This window comes from Peromyscus eremicus, chromosome 10 (assembly GCF_949786415.1).
Source record: "Peromyscus eremicus chromosome 10, PerEre_H2_v1, whole genome shotgun sequence".
NCBI lineage: Eukaryota > Metazoa > Chordata > Mammalia > Rodentia > Cricetidae > Peromyscus > Peromyscus eremicus.
The window spans coordinates 66,081,541-66,097,194 of NC_081426.1; the positions used below are offsets into that span (position 1 = coordinate 66,081,541).

Sequence of the window (15,654 nt, forward strand, 5' to 3'; positions counted from 1 at the left end):
CTCTGGCAGCATTCTACCTCAGCAATTAGAAACAGAGAAAAATCCAACATATTTATACAAAGCAACAGAGAAAACCACGCGTTTCCACAGGGTTACTGCAGGCTAAGAGCAGTGGCAGTCGTCAATGGTAACAATGCAGATGAGAAAAGCATCCTGAGTGCCGGAGGAGGCAGAGGGCTGCCGTTCAAAGAAAAGCTGCTCTTTGGCTAAGGAGAGATTTCTCAAGAGCAGAAAGAACTGATTAAATTCACCTGGGGCCACAGTCAGTTCTGTGAGAGAGCTGTGGGCCGTGATGCTGTAGAGGCTTTACTGTGGGGACCTGAGACTTGTTGGTAGGTGAAGGCTATGATGAGTCCCTATGTTCTTCCCAGTTTCAGGGTTTCTCAGAGGTCACATGAGGGTCCTCAAGTAAAGTTCTCCACAGCATGAGCTCTATGACTCTAACAAGCCCAAGAGCACTTGGTACAAGTTCAAAGAGGTGCCCTGGAACTGCCTCTCCATAGAACTGGAACATCACTCATGACCACTCAAAGGAAATCCTCCTTCCCCTGGGGACCAGGATGTGGTATGTGGCTGAGGGACCAGAGGGGAGTGGAATGGCTTCATGACAGAGATAGGGCTGAGGTCACAGGGAATTGTTATGAGATACAGAAATATGGCACAGGTAACCTTAAGGCCAAGAGGAGAATGTGCTAGCTCATGTAACCTAGCCAACCCAGGACACGGAAGAACAGTTTAATTTTCTTACAGTCTGGTGTCTCCTGTGCAACATAAAACATGTCAATCATGAGCGCATCATCCCAGCCTTATGGTTAAGAAGTAATACGCACCCTTTCACTTTTGTTAGGAAAAGCCTAGACAAGAAATCCACAAGGACCATTATTGTGGCTAAAAAGGTGAGGTACTGTGATTGACAATCCCCACTAAAATCTAGTAAGGTGTGAGGAGAGTGGCCTTCCATGAGGATTCTCAGAAGGAGGGCTGGATGAGGGACTGTCTGTCACCAAAGACCTTTCAGTCTCTGCAGTACAGTGGAGCCCTGCCCCTGGGGGAGTGGCCATGGAGGGCACCAAAGTGATTGAGACAAAGGGGCTGGAGTTGTGGAAAACCAGGTCAAGATGAAATGTTTTTCATAAGCCAGGTCTTCTATGTTTTTGGGAATTCCTATGACAGAGCAGACTAAGGTCCCACAGGGAAGAAGGCAAGAGGATCAAGACATGCTACAATTCCAGAAGCTTCCCTGAGCTTTAAAATCAGAAGTGGCATTCCAGAGGAGGGGGCTTGTCCATGTAAGAGTTGGAGAATGCAAGCTGCCTGACCTGAACTGGGCAGACTACTGTGACAGCAGGCCCAGGACAGGCCCAGCAGAGGAGGTGAGCACTGTGTGAGCAATTCCATTTACATCACTAACTCTGGCATACCATATAAACATCAGATAAACATGAAAGTGGCAGCATCTGGAGAACCGTCACCATCTGCCACTCTGAGAGGTTGCTTCACGAAACAGCAGGAGAGGAGCACTATGTGGTCTGAGTTTAAAAACAAACAAACAACACAAAAACCATGGGCAGTTGCTGGCAGCCATCAGCTGCTGAGACTAGCAGAGGTTCCTCCTGACATGGCACTTTATGGGCTCTTCCAAATCCTGGGTGACCCCTCCAAAAGCCCCTGAATGCCACAGGGCTCCAGCAGCCATCCGGCACCATGTGCATTTGCAAAGCTTTGCTTCTCTTCCATCCATAGCCTTAGAATGGCATGCACACGCTGGACTCCAAACCCAGAGAAAAAGAATGGGGAGGCTACCCCTGGACAGATCTGTCAGCAAAACGGCCATCCTGTGTCCATGCTCGCCTACCCAGTCTCCATTCGATTGAGCTGGGCCACTGTCCTCACCTGGTAAAGGTATGTGGTATGTGGCTGAGGGACCAGAGGAGAGTGGAATGGCCATACTCACATTTTCATTTGCTGTGGAATAATCCTTCTGTACACTGTGAATATGTATTACTCTCATTGGTTAATAATAAAGCTGATTGGCCTATAGCAAGGCAGGATAAAGTTAGGTGGGACAATCCAACTGAGAACTCAGATAAAGAAAGGCAGAGTCGAGAAGGATGCCAGTGAGCTGGCCCAAGAAGCAAGATGCTTAGGAGAGGACAGGTAAAGTCACGAGCCATGTGGCAATACATAGATTAATAGAAATGGGTTAATTTAAATGTAAGAGCTAGTTAGTAATAAGCCTGAGCTACTGGCTGGGCATTTTGTAATTAATATAAGCTTCTGTGTGTTTACTTGAGACGGGGCAGTCGGGACAAAAACCTCCATTTACATTCATTGTTAGTATAAACCTAAACCAGCAGCACTCAGCAATGGCTGCTTTTAATTAACAAGCCAATAGGTACTATTTTAAAGGGAGTTCCATTAAATTTGACGTTGAGTCTTTGTGCAGCTAGCTCAGCAGTAGAGGTGATTATGAGCCAGTGGCCATCTCCAGATCTCGCTTTGAACACAGGCTCATTGTACATGAGGAATCAAGTTAGACACAAAGAAACAAGGCTCATTTTCTCTTATTGCATTCAAATTGTTCCTTCAGACTAGGCAGGGCTATTTTTACTCCCCAAGGTGGGAGGAAAAACAATGACATTTTAAGTCCATTTATGAAGTACACCTATGTGTGCACACTTGATCCTCCTTTTTATTACAAGGTCATGAACTTGGGCTTACATATTAAAATCCACCTGGGCTGTGAGGCCCTTTGTTAATATTATAAGGCAGGCTCTGCATGTTTGTTTATTCCTGGCCAGGAAGGGAATTAACTGGGCTCTTATCCCAGCCTGGTCTCCAGTGGGTCCTTCTCTCACTTCTTAATGGTGGGAGGGAGGGTGCTGGGCCGGAGGACTTCTGAGGTTCCTTCCAGCACTACAGTGGAAGAATTCCAGTTCTCCACATAGTGGTGTTTTTTTACATGATTCAGGAATCTGACTGTTGACCTTCCCTTATGGTTCCCTCCTCCACGCCCCAAAGCTGACTTTAGTTTGTTTACTATAATCTGATATCCTTGTGTCCACAGACAGACGGATTTACTCACCCCCAGCACAGGCACCAGGGACAGAAGAAAAGTTCCCAGCAGGGGGTATTTAAGTCTCACCATCAGTCACAGGCTGCCAGAATGTCAGAAGGGATTTCAGGTCAGGACTAAGGAAACAACCGTCTTTACACAGCTTTGGAAGACTCATGCTCCCAAAGATATTTGTACCTTCTAAAAAATTCTATGGGAAGGAACAGTTTAACCCGGGAGCCAATTACCACACATGATAATCATAAGCTGATATCATACTTCTGAGCCTAAACTCATTTTCAGTAGGCTGAAGCGATTCACATGTATTAGCATATGGAATCCTCACTATATGCCTCAAGAGCAGGTTACATTATCGTTCAACTTTAGTAAGAACCTAAGGCTTAGTGAGGTAAAGTGCCCATGTGAGGTCTCACTCTGGAGGCGGGCAGCTGGCGTTGGATGGGCAGACTCTTCCACTGTGTTTCCAAACCTCTTCTAGGAGAGGTACAGGAACAAGGCTGTGGCAGGGTCAGGACACCCACTTCAGTCTAAGGGCTCCATGGATTTCAACAGGTCCCTTCACAGTTACCAAAGGCAGTTTCTTTGCATTAGGTAGTGGGGTGAGTGTCCTCAGAGATGCTAAGTGGAGTCTCTCACAGAATCACCTTGTGTAACTCTCTGGGCACCATTCCAAATCTACAAAATCCAAATCCCTAGGGACAAGACCCAGAAACTTAGCTGTTAACAAGGACCCAAGCCGATTCTTAAGTATGTTTAAATCTGAGATACCAACATACACGATTCCTAAGTCTCATGTAGCTCTCAGAATGGCCCATGGCTTTCTTCAGTAAGAGATTCTTCAGGAATGCAAGGTTTTCTCTTTCATTGGATCCAAAGTTAACCCTAAAAACCCCAAAAACCTTTTTAGATCAACCTTACCCAACATCACAATCTTGCTCCTTATATGACAGGCAAATGCTTTGTTCTCAAAAACAGATTCCAAACAAATCCCTGCCATTTGGAAAGCGTGCCAAAGCAGGATGACATGACCTTGGTTAAAAGGGTTTTCTTAAGGCAGTTTTACCAATGGAGGAGAACAAGCATATGGAACTAGTTACTAAGGAGAGGTCATTAGATCAGAGACCAGCACAGCACACAGGGGACAGAGGGGTTCCTAGCGGACACACTCTCAGGAGAAGACAGCGAGAATTTAGCTACTGAACAAGAGGAGAGCAGACAGGCTTCCTTTCACTCAGAACAAGCAGGCCTTGTCACCTTTGGCCACAGTCTTGACTTGAGTTGTTACTTTCCCTTAAAAATGCCACCTTGTCTCTACTCTTCCATTTTGACTGGCTTTTGTCCCTTCATGCTGAAACTGAAGTCAGAGTGACAAAATGACCTGCATTCGGGGTACCAGGGAATTTCACCCTCTTACTCCCCAGGATAAAGAATAATACACGATCTCCTCACCTGAGGCCTTCATCTAGTTACCAAGATGGCCTGATGCTGCCATCACCACTCAGCCTCCAGGCTAGGGACTGCTTGCGGACATGTTTCCATGAAGACGTGAATCCCCTCCAAAGCACATTCCCTTACTTACTTACTTACTTACTTACTTACTTACTTACTTACTTACTTACTTACACACACACACACACACACACACACACACACACACACATCATTTTCACCAACACAAACTCATTAAGTGTTGATTATGTAAATCACTATCTCAGATGTTCAGAGGAAAACAAAGACGTAAGTTGGAAAGGTGTAGATTTTAGCATCTGGGTATAGAGACCAGGAGTCCTGTAGGACAGTAAAAATGCACAGTCATAGCAAGTGGTCTAAATAAAGAAAAGACATCTTAGGGGAAGTGATGCAACCCAGGCCTTGGAGGAGAGGCTGAGGACTGGCAGGGCATTTGGGGAGAGGAAACAACTGTATCTCCATTCTCATTTCTTTTGATCTACTGTCCACTGGGTCACTGTGAGAGTTTGTAAATAGGCCACTGATCTAGACCAATCTAGTCAGACTGCTGGAGTCGCATGCTCAGAGGCTAGAACTGGTACTATGGTGGCTGTTTCTGCTACCACATGGATGGGAGAAGCTGAGCGTGAAGGCAGCATCGGAGAGTACAACCAAGACAGTCAGACTTCTCAGGACAGAGACAAAGGGAATGAGATCTGACCCTAGTTCTTTATTTAATATGAACAAGTCATTTTAGTTTATTTTATTGAGCTAATTTGGTCTGATTAGAAGCTATTTGTAATTTGGAATACCTGTGAGGGTATTCATACAATAGTGGGAAACCAGACATATTTGCTGGTGTTGAAAGATGAGAGGTGAGATGGGGCTAGCTTCCGGCAGGGACAGAGACGAATGTAAAGCTGAGAAGTACTTGTTTGTAGCCAATAAGCAGGAGAAACCATCGGCAGCTTTTAAGTTAAAAAGTACAGATGGGAGAAGAGATGCTCTAGTGTGGTGAGAGACTGAGCAAGATAACACATGGGTTTCTCTCCACCTGAAGCTTCTGCGTAGAGGGCAGGAGCTGAGGATTGTGGACAACATGAATATAGAAGGGGTGAGACTGAAAAATAGCCATATTTAGAGTAGTTAATGACAGGCTGGGGTTAATGATGTAGGGGTCCTGGTGAGAATGAGGAAGGGAACTGGGAATGATGTATACAAAAAATTATCACCATGTTGATGAACGGATGTAAGGAATGCAGGATGGAGGCCGATGACATTGAGTCTCTGCAGCTCAGAACAATGAGGATGATGCCTCCACTGGTGGAAATGAGGTGTAGAACAGCTTTGGGAGAGGATGGATTTTCCCTGAGACTTCCGGAGGAGTGGGTAAAAGGTTGGACAGGCCTTGAGGTGCTGTCCAGTTCTAGAGCTCTCGGGTTCAGGAGCAGGTCAGGTTGCAAATGAAGATCTCAGCACAGGAAAACTCGTACTACTAAGCAAGCTAAGAAGGTACCTAACACAAAGACCCACCTATGGCAGAAATGACCTTGCCTGATGCCCCCTTTCAGCCGAACACTATTCATCCTGACACTTCACAACTCCTGATGCCATCAGTGGTGGCCTCTGGCAGTTCTAACATAAAAGATGCCCTTTGTAGAGGTGAAGTAGTTTTCCCCCATGAACTTAATCTATAGTTAGAGCACCTTCTCCTGAAGATGGCATGGCTGCCTGGGACGTGTGGTGGAGGTCATTTTCTTTAACCACACTCTCAGGAAGCTGAAACAACATGCCAGGCAGTAGTTGTTCTAACGCTATGATGAGAACAGTTCAGGGAAAAGGGCAAGCCCAGGAGACAGATTACCACAGTGTCTCAGCTACACCCACCCCCATCAGTGTAGGAAACCAGCCTCACCCTAGGCTCTCCTGGTGGGATTTGGCTCTGTGAAGTTTAATCCCTTTGCCCAGGACAGCTTATCCAGTATTTTACTATCATGGACATTCTGAATCTTTCTTTTCCACATTACATATCTCCATGGATGACACAGCTAAAGCTCTGTGCTTGGCTGAGAGCCCAAAGGGACAGAATAGAAAGAATGGCCACTGCCTGAAAACCACACAAAAGAGACTTGTTTGTGTACAGTTCATGGACGGCCTCTTTCTCCTCCCCCAGCCCAACACACAAACACTGGCTTTGTTTAACTCAAGAAGTTCCTAAACAAACACAGTTTTACAAAGCTGATGTCTCCAGAAGTACTCTATTACCAGTGAGGCATTTTAATTACCCTCCTAAAAGGAACAAATGTTAACTTCCTAAGTTTGCAAATTGTTATCAGAAATAGTCTGGTCATTAATTAAGTAAAAACAGTAACAATGACACAAACGAGATTATTATTGGGACTATCTGGGTTCTTCTATTTTTTTTTATTGAAAAAATTAGTTTACTCTGTTGTTATTGTTTCTACCACTGTTTTTTTCTGAGGCAGTTTGAGACTGGAGGAACAGCTCTGAAAATGTTTACATGTACTTAATTCTTTTGCATTAGGAATTTCCAATTGAGTTCTCTTTTCTATTTCTCACAGCCAGGTTCAAGGCAATCTAACTTTCTAAGAGAACCTACATTCCTGTTGACATTTAAAAAAAAATCCTCCTTCATGTTCCTTATCCAAACTGGAACTACCTCAAATATAAGTGTCATAAAGCATAGTTACAAACTCAACCATGTTCTAAAGACTCTCCGAGGATCTGAGAGGAATACAGTTTGGTGTTAAGCTCTTGTTTTGTATGCTCAAGGTTCTACATTTAATCTTTAGCAACATAAGAAAAAAAAGCTTTCCATCACACACATTCAGTTACCTTTCCCTCTCTCTTCTAGCCACGACTCTATATGGCTCTCTCTCTCAGCCTCAGTGTTCCCGCCACAAGCCACACCACTAACAAACCAGAGGCGGGGGCAGGAGGCAGCTTCCTAATTTCACCATCAGTTGGGCAAGGGAAGGAGCAGTAACTATGGGACTTGGAGTTTCGCACTACATTGCTTTGTAAATGGCTGATCCAACACAGGAAAACCAGAGATGTTTAGGAAAAACTGGACCCTGGCATGAAGGATTAGTCATACCGCTGTCCCCCCTGCACTGCATTATTCTGTTGTGATTATTTGAGAGGAAGAGTAACACACAGACTGTACTGAATTATTTCCATTGGAAAGCTCAACAGTAGACTAATAAATACCAACATCTCTTTCCTAGAACAAGCTACTTTCTAATGATCTGTGTACCAATTTTAGAGACGGTAGGCCTCCAAGCTGTTATGTTCCAAGACTTTAAATTAATTACTACAGAGAAATTATTTTTATCTATGCATCATGTGAGGATTCAAAAACTAGGTCAGGTCCTCTTCCACCTACTAGTTAAGTTAGGCACTGGTTGAGGGTACAGGAACAGAGCAGAAGGTGAAGACAGAATGGATCTGGGCCACTGTTAAATCTTTAGTTAGTAGGAACTGCTAATTGCGTTAACCAACATGTCCAAATTTTCCAAATTAGGAAAAGAAGACATTTGGTTATAGAATGAATGGTCTCCATTTTCAGGAAACCAGTGTCTTCTTTAGTGGCCCCTGAAAGAACTCTGTCTCCATCCATATGACTAGGCAGGCACACTTTATTAGCTGTAAGCTAACTGGTTTGAGCTTTCACTCTACTTAACGAATAGCTCAGACTCAACAAAATTGGCTCACTACATGAAGACAACACTCTGAGTTACTATAATCCATATCAATTGCCAAGAGAATGGAGGTTACAAATAAATGGACTCCGAGTCAGAAGGGACCCTTGAGCCTAATCACAAACTTCCAGCCAATGTAGTAAGTAGATTGTTCATCTTTTGCTAGAGTATTTCTAAGAATGGCCCAGCACATAACAAGATGGCCTAAGATAGGCATCTTAAATAAAATAACAGCACCATGGTAGCTTAGTTACCATGCAATTCAGAAAACTGTACCATAGTTTAGGCCATCCCACAATGGAAAAGCCTTTCAGAAGCTATGAAGAGTTACAAAAATGATGTTAATTATTGATTCAAAGCAGAATGTGTGACGGATATAAAGAAACAAAAGGCTTACACAATAACCAAAACAAAACACACACATGCATGCAAACACATGGGCACAGAGACAAACACACATGGACATGGACACACAGACAGACACACACACATGAGTATTTATTCCATGATGCAACCCTTCATTCTAAAACATGTATTGAACACCTGTGTGCCACAACCATCATTTGGTAGAGGCTAAGCTGAAGAATTCAGATTTTTGCATTAATCTCCCCATATCTATATCCTAGTATGTATTTTTCCCTTCTTCTGGGTGCCATATTGAAAGTGCTATAGGAAATTAAGTAGGTTTTGGAAGTTCACACATGGGAGGAGTCTAGAACTGCTATCTTTCTCAGCGTATGACTTCTCACCTTCAGAGTACAGACACTGCTGATTGATTTCCTGATGTAGCGCAGGCCACATTGTCCCTGAGCTGTCCCACCCTACACCTACTTTCCTCTAGCTGCCGAGTGTTTCCTTAGTCAGCCCCTGCCACCCGAACAACCACTCTGTCCCCACTGTCACGTGCTCCGGATCACCACAGCTTCTTTACCCTCTTCTGTGTCAACTGGGCAGACGACCTATGTGCCTTGTCACAGGACTATGAAGATCTCCAAATGGTGTCCGTCCTGCTGCCAGCTTCGGCACCCAGCAGGAATGAGCAGAGGACATGGTAAGGCTGGCCTGTGCCCACCTCAGCTCTGCATGCTTCCTTTAGCACCTTCTGCTGTAAGCAGCATGTCTGTCTGGACCAGGCCCCTAGTAGTCACCTCGCCACCATGTACTTAGCCCAGACCTGTGTGATTGGATTCCATCTGGTTTGACGGTTGTTATGAGAGTTCCTTCTTCCATAGCCATGACAGAAAGGCCACAGCTTGATTCCTTCCACTGTCACTGTTACTCATGTGACTTGATTTTCTCTTTATGCTATTGTGGCAATAATATTAATTAGTGTAAGAATTAAAGCAACATGCAAATATACCTAAAGCAGAACTTCCTGGGAGGTAAAAATGTGTTGTATTTGAATCTGACTCACAAAGACTTTCTAAGGACTTTTAGGGACAAGAACAAGACAAGATTTAAGATGCACAATCCTATAAACCTGACAGCTGGTTGGCTTGCTTTATCAATACTTGGCAGCTGAGCCCTGACATGTTTGGGTCTGCACCAGACCACCTAGGCTGCAGCCTCCACCTCCTGCTCTGCTCTGTGCCATTCCGTCATCTCTCACTGTCAGAGTGCGGCTTTGTTCTAAGAAGGGGTGCAAGGCTTTAGTAGCCCTCCCATTGGGAATACGAGGCATATGACTGATTTGTGTGTCTGTCCTTGAGGCTTTCTGCTACACAGGCACAGAGTGAGGACACTGTGAGCACACGTTCACTGGGTGACCTGGCCCTTTTCCAGACAGGGCCAATGAGCACCATGCCCATCACTGTGACCAATCATCTAAGGTTTTAAGTTTCCCTCTTCGCTCCCACATTACTGTCCAGACCACATTTGTAACCTGTTTTCAGGCCAATAATGATCTTTCCAGCAACGTATCCCATTCCTTATTCTAGCCAGTTCTTCTCACTTCCTGAACCTTACAAAAATAACCTTTAGAATACAGTTTTAGGCTTACTAAGGAATATTGTGAATGGGAAGATTCCAAGAGTTGGTCAAAGTACAACATAGACAGACACATGGACAGGAGGAATAGTTAAAGAGATCACTGTACAAGATAGAGACCACAGTTAATGACAAAGCACTGTACCCTTGGAAATTGCTGCTAGCATAGATTGCAAATTACATTTAACTATGAGAAGCTAATGGATATGCCAGTCTGATACAATCACTTCATAAGCACACACACTACAGACAGAACAGCACCATGCTGTCCCCTATAAATATGATTTTTATTTGCCAGGAGTTAGTATATTTTTGGAGTATGAAGATGTTACAGAGATTTCTCAGACATTTCTCTATGCAGTTTTCCCTACTGTTCACATCTGACATCAATGTGGTACACTGTCACTATACACCCTTTAAAAGCTTTCCTTTCAAAATTGAAAGTTACCATCTGAAAACTCTTTAGCTTAGGGTCGGGGTGTAGCTCAATGGTTGAGGGCTTATTTGGATGTGGAGGCCTTGTATTAAATCCCAGTGCAGGGAAAAGACCAAGTGTGCGGCTCGCTGCAGTAAGTACATCCCTCTACTGTGCAGCTATTACCACTGTCTCTACAGAGCTGGTCTGCAAAAACAAAACTTCTATTAAACAAGAACTCCCCAGCCCTCCTGTCAATCAGTGCTTTAATTTCTGCCTCTGTGGATCTGAATACTCTGAAGACCCGGGGTAAGCACGATCATACAGTATTCTCTCTTTCTGTGATCGGCAGCGTTCAAGGCTCCCTGTGTTGGCCACAGGCAGCATCCTCGGCCAGCTTGCAAAGGAGCAGGCAGACCTTACATTCCGCCCTCCTGTCCGTCCTTCAGTTCCCTTTCCCAGAGTCTCCCCACTTCCCAGGCATTCTCAGCCCAGCCTGATTCTAGTTCTGAGACTTCCCCCTCAAATCCTCAGCACCTGAAATCTAAGACCCCTTAGGAGACATTTTAAAAACACCAATTAATGGCAGTCCTTGTCTTGAGCCATTTTACAAATCTTATTTAACTTCATGACTTCCTGGCGAGGCAGGGACTAGTTTATGTGATTCCACTTTCCAGAGCAGCACAGCACAGGGAGGTGCCGTGGCTTTCAAAGGGAACTCAGTTACCACAAGGCAGGTCCGGAATTAGAACCTCGGCGGTCCCAAACATCCTGTGGTGTCTCAGTTCCTGCCGGTCCTGGCTCCCCTTCCACGGGTAGCTGTTCAGTTCTCTGCACTCCTACCACACGCACAAATAAACACACTGCTTCACTGACTGCAGCTGAGCTCTTTCCTCTTGGACTCTGCCTCCACAGCACTGCATGTCAGCTTGGGCCTCTGGATGCCAGCATCTCTGGGCCATGCCTGAGCTTGGAAGCTCCTGTCCTGACCTACTGACCGCCGAGGCTCAGGAGCCCCTGTGTCTTGCCCTGGTTGGCATGAGTCTAGCCCTTCCCCTCTTCCCTCCATCATATATCAGTGGGGATCTACTTTCCAGTTTCAACTTAACTTCAGCTAGTTTTGTGAGTCCATAACGTTTAGTTAAACGTAACTATCCAAGACAGCTCAGGTGGCTTTCATATCCCGCTGCCATCTTCCTTTGTTGGAAGGCTGAAGTACACCCTGATTCCATGTCCAGACCCCCGTACTCCTCTGACTTGACAGCAGAAGACACGTTACAGCTGGGAGGCACCACCACTGCTACAAGAGCAGCAGAGATGTCAGCATGTCCTCTTCTCACTTCTGAAGTCATCTCTGTTCTCAGTGGACCTGGGCTACTGTGTTCCGGGTACAGGGGTATGGGTGCTGTCATTGGGCTGTGCAGAGGGAAGTGTTGATGCTTTAGGTGCTGGGTATGAAAGGCACTTGTAGTGAAAGGCAGAGTCCATGGCTGCGGTAGGGAGGAGACAGGTGCTGGGGAGGACAGGCCAACTGAAGAGCATGCAAATCCCAACACACAGCGCCTCTGCTTGTGGCATAAAGCTGAGCTTAGTGTCTGATCTTCCATCGCTGCCGCGGGGCAAACAGGTGATCGGATGTGTGTGTGTGTGTGTGTGTGTGTGTGTGTGTGTGTGTGTGTGTTTAGCATGTGTGCAGTTGCGGCTGGCTGCCTTAGAAGACAGATGCTCTTATAAATTCTTCCCTGGGAAACAGGAAGCTCCCACAGAGGTGGTCAGAACCTGAGTGATGTGACAAGACCTCTGATATATGGTCCCTTCACTGTAAGACAGAACTAGACAGTGTGAGGAGGGAGCAGCTGCTGTGGGGGCTGGCAGCAGACCGAGTGTGGGTGTGTATGTGCATATCTGTGTAAAAGAGACGTGGGGGAATTGCGCACACTAGGTATCTCATGTTCAGACTGCCAACTGTTACTTGGGAATGATGTCATAAAACATATTCAGATCTAAGTTCTAAAATCCCATAGCTCGATGCTTCTATCCAAGAGCAGGAAAATGGCTTGGTAAATTACAGTTCATGGTAGAATTTTGGAGTTATATAGGCCATTCTCAAATATTCCATCTTGTCTTTGAGGCACACAGATACTGTACGTATGTATAACTCCACTCCCCTGAACTTGGCTTGTGGTCTGACTGCCTCTGGCTGTGGAAAGCAAGCTGAGGTCACAGGCACTCCTTCCAGGAAGAGCATTTAACAGCCACTCTGTAATTTGTGGCTCTTCCCCCTAGCTGCAGCAATTTCAGATGTCCTGCCCCGCCTGACCTCTTGAGCCCAAGAGACTATGGTGAGCAGAGCCCTCTGCTGGCTAGAGTCAGGAATGCAGTGAGTGAGGCCTGACAGGTTTCTCTCTTTTTTAATTAATTTTTTCATTTATTTTACATCCTGATCGCAATTTCCTTTCCCTCCTCTCCTCTGTTCCCTCCTTCCTGCCTCCCCTATGCCCCACATCCACCCCTCCTCTGTTTCTGTTCAGAAAGGGAAAGGCCTCCCTTGAGTGTCAACAAAGCATGGCGTATCAAGTTGAGGCAAGACCAAGGTTGTGACCATCCTTTGCTTATCCATCCTCTCTTTAGTGTAAGTAGCATCTCCAAACGCAGGCAGCTGCTGCCCAGGGCCACAGCAACCCCTAACAAACTGACCAATTCAGCCAGGGAAGGGCGTCTGCAGCACATACTGGACACACGGGGAGCCCAAGGACCCACAACAGAGCTGGGCTGAGCCAAGTCAGAGGCAGTAGACCCCTGGGATGTAGACATCCCCACAGGACAGCTGGCCTCCCTGTGGCTGTCAGGAGCGAGAGCAGCATTCACAGGGGAGTGGGCCTCTCCAGCTGCCCAGCTCTCCAGCTCCCAGCAGCATGACAATCCATGCCTCTCCAGAGAAACTACAGGGAGGTATTAGCATGAGCTCTGGGGACCGGCAGTGGAGGGCCTGCTAAGCTGGGTAACTTCAGCAAGCTGTCACGTGCTTTCATTTTCTCATCGGTAAAAAGAGTGACAGTAGCGAGGATGACCTCCGATCAGTAGAGTCTGAGGTTGAAGCCTCCTACAGGCTACTCCCATGGCTGTTTTCATTCCTCCCAAATCCCTGAGCTCCCCCAAGGTAGAAGGGGGGGGTCTTGGAAAGGTTGTATACAGCTGATAACTGTTGAGAGACACTCAGTTTCTATATTCAGTGAGTCAGCACCAATAAGGGTCTGAGGGGGCTCCTTACACCTGACTAGACTCCATGGGACAGACTGTAGCACCATTTATGAAATGGAATATTTTCCGAGGGCTTGGGACACCCTTCCTAACAGTGTTAAGAGTCCATCATATTGCACCCTATGGTGGAGAAGGCTAGAATCCTAGAGGACATTGAAAGGGACTTAAAAGTGAAAGACCTGTATGACAAGAACTTCATGTCTCTGAAGAAAGAAATTGAAGAAGATATCAGAAGATGGAAAGATCTCCCATGCTCATGGATCAGTAGGATTAACATAGTAAGAAAGGTCATCTTACCAAAAGCAATCTACAACTTTAATGCAATGCCCATTAAAATCCCAATGCAATTCTTCACATACCTTGAAAGAACAATACTCAACTTCATATGAAAAAACAAAAAACCCAGGATAGCTAAAACAATCCTGTACAATAAAAGAACTTCCAGAGATATCACTATCCCTGACTTCAAGCTCTACTACAGAGTAGTAGTAATAAAAACCACATGGTATTGGCATAAAAACAGACATGTGGATCAATGGAATTGAATCCAAGATTCAGATGTAAACACACACCTATGAAACCTGATTTTTGACAAAGAAGTCAAAATTATACAATGGAAAAAAGAAAGCGTCTTCAACAAATGGTGCTGGCATAACTGAAAGTCAACATGTAGAAGAATGCAAATAGATACATATATATTACCCTGCAAAAAACTCAAGTCCAAGTGTATCAAAGACACCAACATAAATCCAGATACACTGAACCTGATAAAAGAGAAAGTGAGAAATAATCTCGAACACACTGGCACAGGAGACAACTTCCTGAACAAAACACCAAGAGCATAAGTACTAAGATTGACAATTAATAAATTAGACCTCATGAAACTGAAGTTTCTGTAAGGCAAAGGACACCATCAATAGAACAAATGGCAGCCTACAGAATGGGAAAAGATCTTCACCAACCCCACATCTGACAGAGAGCTGATATCCAAAATATATAAAGAACTCAAGAAACTAGCTATCAACAAACCAAATAATCCCACTAAAAATGAGATACAGTCTAAACAGAGAATTCTCAACAGAAGAATCTCAAATGACTGAGAAACACTTAAGGAGATGTTGAACATCCTTAGCCATCAGGGGAATGCAAATCAAAACGACTCTGAGTTTCTTTTTCTTTTTTTTCTTTCTTTCTGTCTTTCTTTCTTTCTTTCTTTTTTTTTTTTTTTTTTTTTTTTTTTTGGATTTTTCGAGACAGGGTTTCTCTGTAGCTTTGGAGCCTGTCCTGGATCTTGCTCTGTAGACCAGGCTGGCCTCGAACTCACAGAGATCCGCCTGCCTCTGCCTCTGCCTCCCGAGTGCTGGGATTAAAGGCGTGCACCACCACCGCCCGGAGACTCTGAGTTTCTATCTTACACTTGTCAGAGTGGCTAAGATCAAAAATACAAATGACAGCTCATGCTGGAGAGGATGTGGAGCAAGGGGAACACTCCTCCACTGCTGGTGGGAGTGCAAACTTGTACAGCACTTTGGAAGTCATTGTGGCAGTTTCTTAGAAAACTGGGAATCCATCTACCTCAAGACCCAGCTATACATACCACTCTTGCACCTATACCCAAAAGATGCTCAGTCATTCCACAAGGACATTTGCTCAGCTATGTTCATAGCAGCACTATTCATAATAGCCAGAACCTGGAAAAAAATCTAGATGCCCCTCAACTGAGGAATGGACACAGAAAATGTGGT

General features: G+C 45.1%; 1 protein-coding gene and 1 long non-coding RNA gene across 2 annotated transcripts in view; one reads left to right on the plus strand and one right to left on the minus strand.

The window, feature by feature from the left end:
- Positions 1 to 15,654, minus strand: part of Scfd2 (sec1 family domain containing 2) — a 323,711-nt gene that overhangs the window by 62,013 nt on the left and 246,044 nt on the right. The window lies entirely within an intron of this gene.
- LOC131921263 (uncharacterized) lies at positions 12,694 to 13,827 on the plus strand. Its single transcript, XR_009381916.1, has 3 exons — positions 12,694 to 12,792; positions 12,935 to 13,028; positions 13,180 to 13,827. It is a non-coding gene; the product is annotated as an uncharacterized LOC131921263 (long non-coding RNA).